This window comes from Pseudopipra pipra, chromosome W (assembly GCF_036250125.1).
Source record: "Pseudopipra pipra isolate bDixPip1 chromosome W, bDixPip1.hap1, whole genome shotgun sequence".
NCBI lineage: Eukaryota > Metazoa > Chordata > Aves > Passeriformes > Pipridae > Pseudopipra > Pseudopipra pipra.
The window spans coordinates 57,232,869-57,245,368 of NC_087580.1; positions in this window are offsets into that span (position 1 = coordinate 57,232,869).

A 12,500-nucleotide genomic window follows, 5' to 3' on the forward strand; every position below is an offset into this window, starting at 1 on the left:
ATATGGACTTATATTATCTCTCCACCTTGGTTGGATATGAATCCTCAGCAGAGCTAGAGGCAAAACCTGAACCCATGACATAGATGTTTCTTGACAAATCTTGCCAATTTGCGTTTTAAGAGTGCCATTCATTCGCTCGACTTTGCCACTAGTCTGAGGTCTGTAGGGGGTATGTAAGTCCCAGACAATTCCCAGGATACGGCATACTTCTTTCACTACTGTTGCGATTAAATGTGTTCCTCTATCTGATGACATTTCTAGAGGAACCCCAAATCTTGGAATTATGTGGTTAAGCAAAGCTTTTACTGCTTCCCTTGCTGTGTTGGTACGACAGGGGTAAGCCTCAGGTCATCCACTGAAAGTATCAACCAACACGAGTGTGTATTTATATCCCTCCCTGGGTGGCAACTCAGCAAAATCTATTTGCCAATAATCTCTGGGTTGGTCTCCAGCCTTTGTTACTCCTAGTACTAGTCTCTTAGTTGTATTAGGGTTGTTTAGCTTACAGATTTCACACCTACTCACTGTGGACTGCACAACTTCAGTCATACCTGTCCCTATCACTGTCTTCTTTAGATGTTTTAGGTTTTCTGTTCCCCAGTGAGTAGCCTCATGTTCCTGCAGAGCTATCTCTCTAAGGATTGGAGGTGGAATTACAACCTGTCCTGTAGGGGTAACAGCCCATCCACCTTCCTTAATTTCAACTTTAAGGGATTTAATTAGCTGATTGTCTTTCTCATCATATTTTGGGGTGTACTTTGTCAAATCAATTTCTTTTTGTGATATTAATGCTAGTATGCCTTTTTCTGCAGTCCCTTTTGCTGCCTGGTCAGCAAAATGATTTCCCAACTCGGGAGTTGTTTTCCCCTTTTAATGAGCTCTGCAATGTATAATAGCTACTTCTTCTGGCTTCCAAATACTCTGCAGGAGTGCATGGATTTGGTCTGCGTGTTTAACCCCACTGCCTTGGGCAGTTAATAGCCCTCTCTCTTTCCAGATGGCTCCATGGGCATGTACAACACTGAATGCATATTTAGAATCAGTCCAAATATTTACCTTTTTTTCTTCGCTTAGTTCTAGAGCTCTTGTCAGTGCAATCAGTTCTGCTTTTTGGTATGACACATCCACTGGCAAGGCCTTCGCCTCGATTACTTCATCTTTGGTGGTCACTGCATATCCTGTGAAGCACTTACCGTCCCGCATAAAGCTACTTCCATCCGTATACAGTTTGCAGTCTGCGTTTTCCAGAGGCACATCTTTCAGGTCTGGTCTGCTGGAGTAGGTTTTCTCTATCCTCTGCAAACAATCATGCTCAGGGACACTGTCGGTTAATGTTGAGAACAGAAACATAGCAGGGTTTACAATAGATGTTGTTTTCAGGGTAACATCGTCCTGTTCCAACAACACAACCTGGTATTTAAGCATTCTGCTGGGGGACAGCCAGTGGCCTCCCTTCTGTTCGAGCACAGTTTGAACTGCATGGGGTATATACATGGTGATGTGCTGCCCAAGGGTGAGCTTCCGGGCCTCCTCAATCAGGATAACAGTTGCTGTGACGGCTTGCAGGCACCCCGGCCACCCTTGGCTAACACTGTCCAGCTGCTTAGAGAAATAAGCCACAGCCCTTCACTGGTTTCCCAGAGTTTGTGATAATACCTCCAGAGCGACATTGAATTGCTCATGTGTGAACAGTTCAAAAGGTTTAGTTAGATCCGGTAATCCTAGTGCTGGAGCTGACATCAAGGATTGCTTTAGCTGTTTAAATACATCTCTGGTCTCATCTGTCCATGTTACAACTCCTTCTTTGGCCGTTTTCAGGGCTTCATATAGAGGTTTGACTAGCAATCCATAGTTAGCTATCCACAGACGACACCATGCTACCAATCCCAGGAAGGCCTGCATCTCTCATACGGTGTGGGGTTCTGGGAGATGGCAGATGGCCTCTTTCCAGTCTGTGCTAGCCATCGATGTCCACGATAGATTTCAAGCCCCAGGTAGATGACTATCTCTTTGGCAATCTGTGTTTTCTCTCTCGAGACCCGATACCCACTTAGTCATCTATATACTGCAGGACAACTCCTTCTGGCTGTTGTCTTCTCCAGTCCTCCAGTTCTTTTGCCAGTTGGTTTCCAAATATAGTCAGTCTGTTCTCAAAGCCCTGTGGGAGAACTCTCCAGGTCAACTGCGTTTTCCTCCCTGTCTCAGGATTTTCCCATTCAAAAGCAAAAAGCTCTTGGCTGTCTTTATGCACAGGAATGCAGAAAAAGGCATCTTTAAGATCAAGTACAGTAAACTACCCTAGATCTTCTGTCAACGTGGTTAATAGGGTATAGGGGTTGACTACCACTGGGTATATATCCTCAGTTATTTTGTTGATGGCCCTAAAATCTTGGACTAACCGATAGCTTTTGCCATCAGCCTTTTTCACTGGTAGGATGGGGGTATTAAATCCGGATTTACATTCTACCGATAAGCCAAATTTAAGAAACCTTTCAATTATAGGTGCTAAGCCTTTTCGACTTTCTAGTTTCAAAGGATATTGCTTTTGCCTTACCGGGGCTGCTCCGGATATGAGTGTGATTCTTACTGGTTCGGCTCGCTTAGACTTCCCAGGGTATTTGTTGGCCCAGACTAAAGGAATGACAGAATTCTCCACCTCTGCAGGGATCTCTCCGTGATTCTCCTGTAAAAACAAAGCAGCTGTCTCGATTTATTTAGTATCTGGAATTATAACTTTTATTTCTCCCCCCTTGCAGAATTTAATTTGACCTTCTAAGTTTTCCGATAAATCCCTACCCAATAAAGGCTTAGGAGAATTTGGCACGTAGAGGAACTGATGAGTTACCCAGTGCTTGCCCAATTTAAATCTTAAAGGTTTATAAAATGGCCTTGTGCAAGTTTCGAGCTGGCTTCCCGCCAAGTCCCCGAAACTTGACAACAAGGCCTGCTTCCCAGAGAGGGAAGAGAAAATGAACCACAGAAAAAACCTGAAAGAAGTTTGAACGAAACAGGATTCTATCAAAAAAGTATATATTTACAGTTATATATATATATATATATATATATATATATATATATATATATATACAATTTGAATCTATTATCCACAACAGGGAGCTCCCGGGAGGAGGGAAAAAGGGAAAAGGGAAGGGGAAATGGGGATAAAAGAAGCCTAAAAACAAATATCTCCTAAATATACCCGTTAATAGAGAGCTAGTCAATAAATATAAAACGGATTAAATACTTCCCTGATCGGGACAGCAGAGGTGTGCAAGGAAGCAGCCAACTCCCCCATGCCTCCCAGAGAGACCAGAGATAACGGCAGGTCTGAGTAGCAGGCCCTGGCCTATATAAGCAAAGCCCGTCTACGGAGAGACCTGTCGCCTTCAGCCACCGGAAGAGAGAAGAGAGAAGAGAGAAGAGAGTGAACTCTCTTATCTGTGCCTTTTTATATGTTGTGTTACGGAAAGGAATAGCATGGAATACTTCCTAAGTCATTACCCTAGTTCCTTCCTGGTTACAAGCTGGTCTCCAGGAAGGCCTAGAGTGAAACCATCACATTCTCCACCACTTATTCCATACTATTTCTTTATGTAACACCTGTATATTGTGTTCATCTATATCCCACGCATATACATATACATATATACATATAGTCCATGTTTATTTCGAGGCTGTCATCTGTTGTTGAAGATCAGCACCAACAGCAGCTCGGTTTGGATTCTTGGCCCTTTCGTCGCAATCACAGTTTTGGTTTAGGGTTGGCTCATTGGTTTGGTCTGTCTCATCATCGGACATCCCTGGATACTGGTATCACCTTGTTTGGGTCTTTTTCGTCTGGTGTCTGGTCTCCTGTAAAACACAACTTAAGGCACAGAATTAGTTTTTCCCCAGGGCTAGGTTTCCTTGAGGCACACATTGGATCTCTCCATCCTTCCTCATAACCCACCAGGTATTTCCGGGCCCTTGAGCAAAAACAATCCCACAAATGGGTTTGTCTTGGCCTGAGGGAGGAGTGATCCAAATGGCCTTACCTAACATACCTTTTAGATGGATCGCTGGAACTTTGTCTCCATCTACAGTGTGGAGGGATTCTGCTTGGGCAGGACCAGCTCGGTTGACAGAGCCTCTAGTGTTGACTAGCCAGGTGGCCTTGGCTAAGTGCTTATTCCAATTTTTGTAAGTTCCCTCACCTAGTGCCTTTAGAGTTGTCTTCAACAGTCCATTACACCTTTCTACTTTTCCTGCAGCAGGTGCATGATATCGAATGTGATATACCCATTCAATACCATACTCCTGTGCCCAAGTAGCCACTAGACTGTTCTTGAAATGAGTCCCGTTGTCTGACTCAATCCGCTCTGGAGTGCCATGTCTCCACAGGACCTGCTTCTCGAGACCTAGAATCGTGTTTCAGGCTGTTGCATGCGGTACCGAATATGTTTCCAACCATCCTGTGGTTGCTTCCACCATGGTAAGCACATAGCGTTTACCTTGGCAGGTCTGTGGCAATGTGATATAATCAACCTGCCAGGCCTCCCCATATTTATACTTCTCCCAGCGTCCACCAAACCACAGGGGTTTCAACCTTTTTGCCTGCTTAATAGCGGCACAGGTTTCACAGTCACGGATAACTTGAGAGATAATATCCATGGCTAAATCCACCCCTCGGTCTCATGCCCATCTATGAGTGGCATCTCAGCCCTGATGAGCTGAAGCATCATGGGCCCACTGAGCTAGGAACAATTCTCCCTTCTGCTGCCAGTCTAGGTCTGCTTGTGATACCTTGACCTGTGCAGCTTGGTCTGCCTGTCTGTTATTAGCATGTTCCTCATTAGCTCGCTTCTTGGGCACATGGGCATCTACGTGGCAGACTCTCACATTTAGTTTCTTCACTCTGGCAGCGATGTCCTGCCACAAGTCAGCAACCCAGATAGGTTTTCCTCTACACCTCCAATTCATCTCTTTCCACCGGTCTAGCCATCCCCATAGGGCATTGGCTATCATCCACAAATCGGTGTACAGGTAGAGCCTTGACCATCCTTCTCTCTCTGCGATATCTAGGGCCAATTGGACTGCTTTGAGTTCCGCAAACTGACTTGATTCGCCTTTACCTTCAATGGCTTCCGCCACTCGTCGGGTGGGACTCCATACAGCTGCTTTCCACTTCTGACTCCTCCCTACAATACTGCAGGAGCCATCAGTGAAAAGGGCATAGCGTGTCTCTTCATTTGGCAGCTGATCATATGGCGGAGCTTCTTCAGCTCGACTCACTGGCTCTTCTTCTTCTTCTGCCAGACTGAAGTTCCCACCTTCAGGCCAATTGGTTATGATTTCCAAAATGCCAGGGCGATTCGAGTTCCCGATTCGGACACGTTGCGTAATCAAAGCAATCCACTTGCTCCACGTGGCATTGGGGGCATGATGCGTAGAGGGCACCTTCCCTTTGAACATCCAGCTCAACACTGGTAACTGGGGTGCCAGGAAGAGCTGTGCTTCGGTACCAATTACCTCTGAAGCTGCTCGTATACCTTCATACGCCGCTAAGATTCCTTTTCCACAGGGGTGTAATTGACTTTAGAACCTCTGTAGCTTCGGCTCCAGAAACCCAGTGGTTGCCCTCGTGTCTCGCCAGGCACCTTTTGCCAGAGCCTCCAGGAGGGACCTTTATCTCCAGCTGCGGTGTAGAGTACATTCTTTACATCTGGTCCTGTTCTGACTGGTCCAAGAGCCACGGCATGTGCAATTTCTTGCTTGATCTGCCTGAAAGTTTGTTGTTGCTCAGGACCCCACTGGAAATTGTTCTTTTTACGGGTCACAAAGTAAAGAGGGCTCACAATCTGACTGTATTCTGGGATATGCATCCTCCAGAAGCCTATTGCTCCCAGAAAAGCTTGGGTTTCTTTCTTGTTTGTGGGTGGAGCCATTGCTACAATCTTGTTGATTATGTCTGTTGGTATCTGGCGTCGTCCATCTTGCCATTTCACCCCTAGGAATTGGATCTCTCTGTCAGGTCCCTTGACCTTACTCTTCTTGATGGTGAAACCGGCCTCGAGGAGAATCTGGATGATCTTCTGTCCTTTCTTGAAAACTTCTTCTGCTGTGTCCCCCCATACAATGATGTCATTGATGTACTGGATGTGTTCAGGAGCCTTACCCTTCTCTAGTGTGGCCTGGATCAGTCCATGACAGATGGTTGGACTGTGTTTCCACCCCTGGGGCAGTCAATTCCAGGTGTACTGCATGCCCCTCCAGGTGAAAGCGAGCTGTGGCCTGCACTTTGCCGCTAAGGGAATGGAGAAAAATGCATTGACAATGTCAATGGTAGCATACCACTTTGCCGTCTTGTACTCCAGCTCGTACTGGAGCTCCAACATATCTGGCACGGCACCACTCAATGGTGGCGTAACTTCATTTAAGCCACAATAGTCTACAGTCTGTCTCCACTCTCCATCGGACTTACGCACAGGCCAGGTGGGGCTGTTGAAGGGTGAATGAGTTCTGCTGACCACCCCTTGGCTCTCCAACTTTCAGATCATTTTGTGGATAGGGATCACAGCATCTCGGTTCGTCCGATACTGTCGTCTGTGTACAGTTGTCGTGGCTATTGGCACTTCTTGATTCTAACTCACAGTAGTCCTAAAATGGAAGGGTCTTCTGAGAGGCCAGGAAGGGCAGACAATTGCTTAGACTCCTCTTCAATCACCATGGCTACTCCAAAAGCCCACCGGTACCCTTTCAGGTCCTTAAAGTATCCTCTTCTTGGGTAGTCCATACCAAGGATGCAAGGGGCTTCTGGTCCCATCACAATGGGATGCTTTTCCCATTGGTCTCCTGTCAGGCTCATGTCCGCCTCTACTACTGACAACTCTTGAGACCCTCCTGTCACTCCAGAAATAGAAACAGTCTCGGTACTCTTATGCTCCGAAGGCATTAAAGTACACTGGGCTCCAGTATCTATCAAGGCCCGCTATCTCTGGGGATCCAATGTGCCAGGCCATCGAACCCACACAGCCCAGTAAACTTGGTTATCTTCTTGGTCCCTTTCCTTCTCCTGGCAGAAGGCAGGGTCCCTCTACTGGTCTTGATCAGAGCATTCGTCGTCGAAGTTTGACTTCTTAGACTTTTTGCCATCGTCGAAGTGGACCTCCATCTTCTTGTGCTTCGGCGATTGCAGTTTCTTTTCGAAGAAGTCTGCATCTACCAAATAGACGACTTTCTTGTCAGTGTCCTTTTGCTTCAGCTCCCTCACTCTAGCTTTGAGCTTGGAAGTGGGTTCACCATCCCACTTCTTCATGTTTTCTCCTTTACTACAAAGGTATGCCCATAGTTGGTTACATGACTGATGTTTAGGGTTCTCTTTCCTTCGACGTGTGAATGACAGGGATCGTGAGCAAGATCGAGACCAGGATCGAGGTCTAGGCTGAGGTCGTCTTCGTCGATCCCGCCGTGATCTTCCCATTGGCCTTTCTCTGTAATCTCTATACCTTCTGTCATCTCTGTCTCTAAGGTCGCCCTCATATCTGGAGTATTCATAATCTCTCTCCATTCTTTCCCTATCGTAGGTGCGTCGGTATAGGGGATCAAAGGAGTCTTCCAGATTTTCCTCTATGCTTCTTATCCAAGCACACATGGTGTCCACGCTTGGTTCCTCCACCTTTGGATGATATGCGGGTATCAAGCAGGAAATATACAGTTTAGGGGCACCTTGAATTACCTTTTTCCATATCGGCTGTGTGCAGGGAACATTCTCAGGAACTCAGATGTCATAATAATCTGGATCAGAGTAGACGATCTCCAGCATGGCCAATTCCCGTAGGTATTGGATGCCTTCTTCCACAGTCCTCCACCTTCTTGAAGAACTCTTCAGGGACTCCTTAAATAGGTATTTCACTCTCACCGCGTGGAGGATTCGGAGCCAAAGACTGGACGCCATTTTCTCCCTTCCCATTTCTTGCTCTATCACAGGGTCTTGAGTAATGGATCCCAATTGTCATGCTTCATCACCTTCAATTTTGTGACTATCAGCTCTCTTGTCCCAGCATCGCACCAGCCAGGCGAGGACTTCTTCACCAGGCAAGCGCATATAATCTCTCCGTAAATCTCGAAGTTCTCTTGTCGTCTGTGATTGTGTAATTTCGCTTTCTCACATTATTTCTTGTCCATCTCTCCCACGTAGAATCTTTTCCACCTCCCTCTTTACTCTTCCACTCCTACGTGGAACTGCTCCCACCTCCTCCCTGTATCTCTCACGTGGAGGTGGGGACTGGGCATGCCGCGGAGATAAGCTTCTATGTCGTTCATGGCGTGGAGATGGACTTCTATGCCATTCATACTGTGGGGATGGACTCCTACGTCGTTCACGCCGTGGAGATGGACTTCTACGCCATTCACACCGTGGGGATGGACTCCTATGTCGTTTGCGATACCCAGCGGGTGGAGGTAGTGAGTAGTCTTTCAGGTGCTGAGATAAGGGCCTCCTCCAATCATCCACACCTCCAAGAGAAGGTTGGGTCACAGTCACTTCTTCCTCTCTCGCAGTCGTGCCATCGTCCATTGCTGTTGCTCCTTCTTCTATTGCTGCCGCTCCTTCGTCCACTGCTGCCGCTCCTTCATCTACTACTTCCTGTGTGGATTGGATAGGTTCTTCTGCTCCTTCTTCTTCTCCTCTTTCTTCTTCTTCTTCTGTGCGTTCTGGTTGCGGAAATGGGTCTGTAAGTTCCTTGATCTCCCTTACCCATGTCGTCTTCTTCTTAATAGGGGCAACAATGACTTTCCGGTTCTTAGCTTGAGTCCCAGTTCTAGTGGACTTAGTAGAAGTGGCATTGACTTCAAGTTGTGTTTGGACCCCAACTTCTGTGGAACTAATAGGCACATCACTGATTTCAGGTGGCGTGGTTTGGGTTTCTGTGTCGACCTTAACCTTTTGAAGGTGGTCTATGGCAGCTCAATAAGCATTAGCCAGGCCCCAGCACAAAGCAGAGAATTGCATATTTGGATCTTTGTAGGAAAAGCACCCTTCTGCCAAACAGCGGGCCATCTCACCAGAATCAAACATTTGTTCTGGTGTGAACTCCCAATTAATGGGGGGTGACACACATCCTACTAATTTACCGAAATCTACCCAAGCTCTATGCCACCCAGGGACTGGCCTGTCTGCAGCCCTTTCCAAAGTTCCAGCGAGTCCCTTCGAGGCGTGATCTTTCCTACAAGAGGGAAAGCAATACAACACCATTCTTCCAAGTTTAAGGAGCACTTCCATTACCTTTATCAATGACAGTACTGTTGCAACAAAATTTAGATAATAATTAGAGTTAATCGTAACCATGGGGATCTCCTTTACCAAACCTTTGATGTCGAAATTAAAGAATGGAAGCAATTCGTTCCATCCATCCTCAAGGTCTGGACGTCTCCCTATAGGGTAGCCTAAAACAGGTATAAATATGGCTAGAATTACAAGAAAAATTAATGAAATGGCCATTGTTGTTGTTGTTATTATTTCTTCTTATTCTTAAAACAACCCTTTGTTTATATAAACAAAGTTTTCTTGGCTGCTTTCCCAGACTCTGGCAGTGTTCCCAGACCTGTTCCCGAAACAATAGATTGGTTTGCAAAATAACACCAAGCTTGGCTGTCTTCCCGGGAAATGTTTATCTAAACAAGCCAAAATTTTGCATTTTTTTCCTTATGTCATCTGTAGACTGTCCTATAAATAAATACGCCACGTGCTTTTTCCCCACATCTGACTCCGTATCAATGTCAGTGTATTTTCTTATGACATCCTTCAGCCTATTCAGGAAATCTGTGGGCAACTCATTCTTGTCCTGTCTAACTTCATACATCTTTGACCAATTTACTGCCTTTGGAACCCCGTGCCGGAATCCATAGATTACCCAGTCTTAATAACGTTTTAATGCTTCCAATTTTGCTGGTATGTTAGGATCCCATTTGGGATCATCGGGGGGGGAGATAACCTTAATATCTTCCCCTGGAAACTGCCCAGAGGTTTTCAGTATCTCAATTGCAGCTTGAGCAGCTCTTTTTACCATCTCTTTCTCTGTTTGGTCTAATAAAGTATCCATCATAACTTCCAGGTCATACCAGTCGGGGTTTGTATTGCTCTCTGGACATAATTTGCTACTGTGCAAGTTTCGAGCTGGCTTCCCTCCAAGTCCCCGAAACTCGACAACAAGGACCTGCTTCCCAGAGAGGGAAGAGAAAAAAAACGACTTAAGCAGCCAAAGCTATAGCAAAAAAATATATATATTTTACATATGAGACAGATATATACAATGAGAATACTATACACCACAACTCCAGAAATCCCAAACAGTTCCCCAAAAAGGGAAGAGGGGGAGGGAGAAGGGAAAAGAACCAAAAGGGACAAAGACCAAACAAGTCAACCAGCCAACTGAAGGTAAATTAGCAAAATCTCACCACTTCCCTTTGAACAAGTAGGATGGCTAGACACGGCCCAGCACTCTCCCCTCACGCGTGGCAGATAACAGCAGTCGCTGTAGGCCTCAGCTTCAGATAAGCCAGACCGAGACAGGGACCCACCGTTCTCGAACCTCGCCGGAAAGGAAGAGTGTGAGGTCCCTCCTGCTGGCTTTATTTATACCTCAAGTTATGTAAAGGAATAGCATGGAATACTTCTGTGATCACTTTCCTAGTTCCTTCCTGGTTACAAGCTGGTCTTCAGGAAGGTCTAGAGTGAAACCATCACAGCTACTCTCTCTGGGTTATCTCTATACGCCCCCACAGAGGCCTTCCATTGTTGTAACTCAACCAGTGAGAAAGGAACTTTTATTAATATTGGGCCCTGATTGGTTACAGCCTGTCTTAAGGGGGCCTCTAACGGTGGCTTATCCTTTGTTCTTGTTCTTCTTTTCCACAGGAAGATGGCAAAAATGTCTGCTCCAGCTCTGAACATATTATTTCTTGTCACTCTGTTTTGCCAGTAAAATATGAAAGAAATGGTTGCTCTGATTTGTGTTGTGTCATTTTCTCCTGCATTTCTGTACTTAAATAAAATGTCTGTTCTGGATATGCTGGTTCCATTTACATTTCTTCTTGTATTTGTTTACTGAAAGAATATGGCAAAGGCAGATGCATTAACTCTTGTTGAGCTGTTTCTTTCTGTGCCAAATTTATTTGGTCTACATCCTGTGGTTCTCCTTTTCCCCAGATTTCTGACAAATCTGAATACTCCAGTTCCATCTTCATAGCTTTTTGTTTGGCTGTTTCCTGCTGTTTCAGCTCTCTTTGTACTATATCTTCTTGTTCCATTCTACCACTGGCTGCCTAGGGAGATTGTGGAGTCTCCCTTTCTGGAGACATTTAAAACCCACTTGGACGCATTCCTGTGTAACCTGCTCTAGGTGACTCTGTGTCATAGTTTGAAATTGGCCCCTCTTGAGAGTTCGAGGGGCTCAGAGGTGATTGGGTGCCAGGGCAGTGTTCCCTGGAGAGCCAATCACTGTCCATGTTGTTCGCTTCTGCTCAAAATCATATATCACAGCACCGGAAGCGGTTGGCAGTTCTGTCTTGGTTGTTTTGCTGTTGTTGTCTGCTGCTTCTAGGTGGACAAGGCCAGGGGGTGGCTGGGCTCCCTCTCTTCCCCTCCAGGGGGGAGAGGGGAGCCCTGCGACCCCCCAACTCAGCCTTTGGCTAGAGTTAGAGTCAGCATTTGGAGTGTGTGCTGTGAAAGAAGAATTTCACAGCACCTGAGGTAAGAGGAGAGAGGCAGGCTTTGCAGCCAAGCCCTCTTCCCCCTCCTTTTCTGCAGTGAAGCTGTAGAGGGGGGTTTTTTCTTTCCCTCCACTGTAAGTGGAGTAGGCCCGGCGCTGGGGAGAAGAATCCCAGGCGAAATTGGAGGCGAGCCAAGAGCTCGGGAATTGCCTGCTGACTTCCTGTTGCTGACTACCAACAGTGGAATAGAAGGAAAGCAAATGTTCCTGCTCCAATTGTGCCATTTCCCAGGACTTTGCTCTGTCAACTGAATGTGATGAGCCTGACTCCATTCTTTCTTGCATTACTTCTCCAGTGGTAAATGAGAAATCCCTATTTTTTGAAACTAGTTGTATATTTTCATGTTGCTCTGGTTCACTAATGAAACATGATGGCTCTGGACCTTCTAAGTCTTTTTGTACAGCTTTTCATGCTGTTTCTCCATGGGAATATGGAGAATCTGCTTGTTCCAACTTTGGTTGCAATATTTCCTGTTGTTCAGTTTTAGCAGTGGAATATGTTGTATCCATCTGTTCTATGCTCATCCGTGAGGTTTCAGGTTGCTGTTCTTTTCCAGTAGAATACAAAAAACCTGGATGCTCTGACTGCAGTTCAGTAGTTTCTCCTTGCACTCCCCTTGACATGGGAATATGGTTCACCTCCAGGTTGTGAATCCTGCTGTACAGGCTGTGGCTGTTCTCTTTTGTCACTAAAATATGACATAATAGAATTGTCCAAATCTACTTGTGCCAATTCTTGCTGCTTTGTTTTAT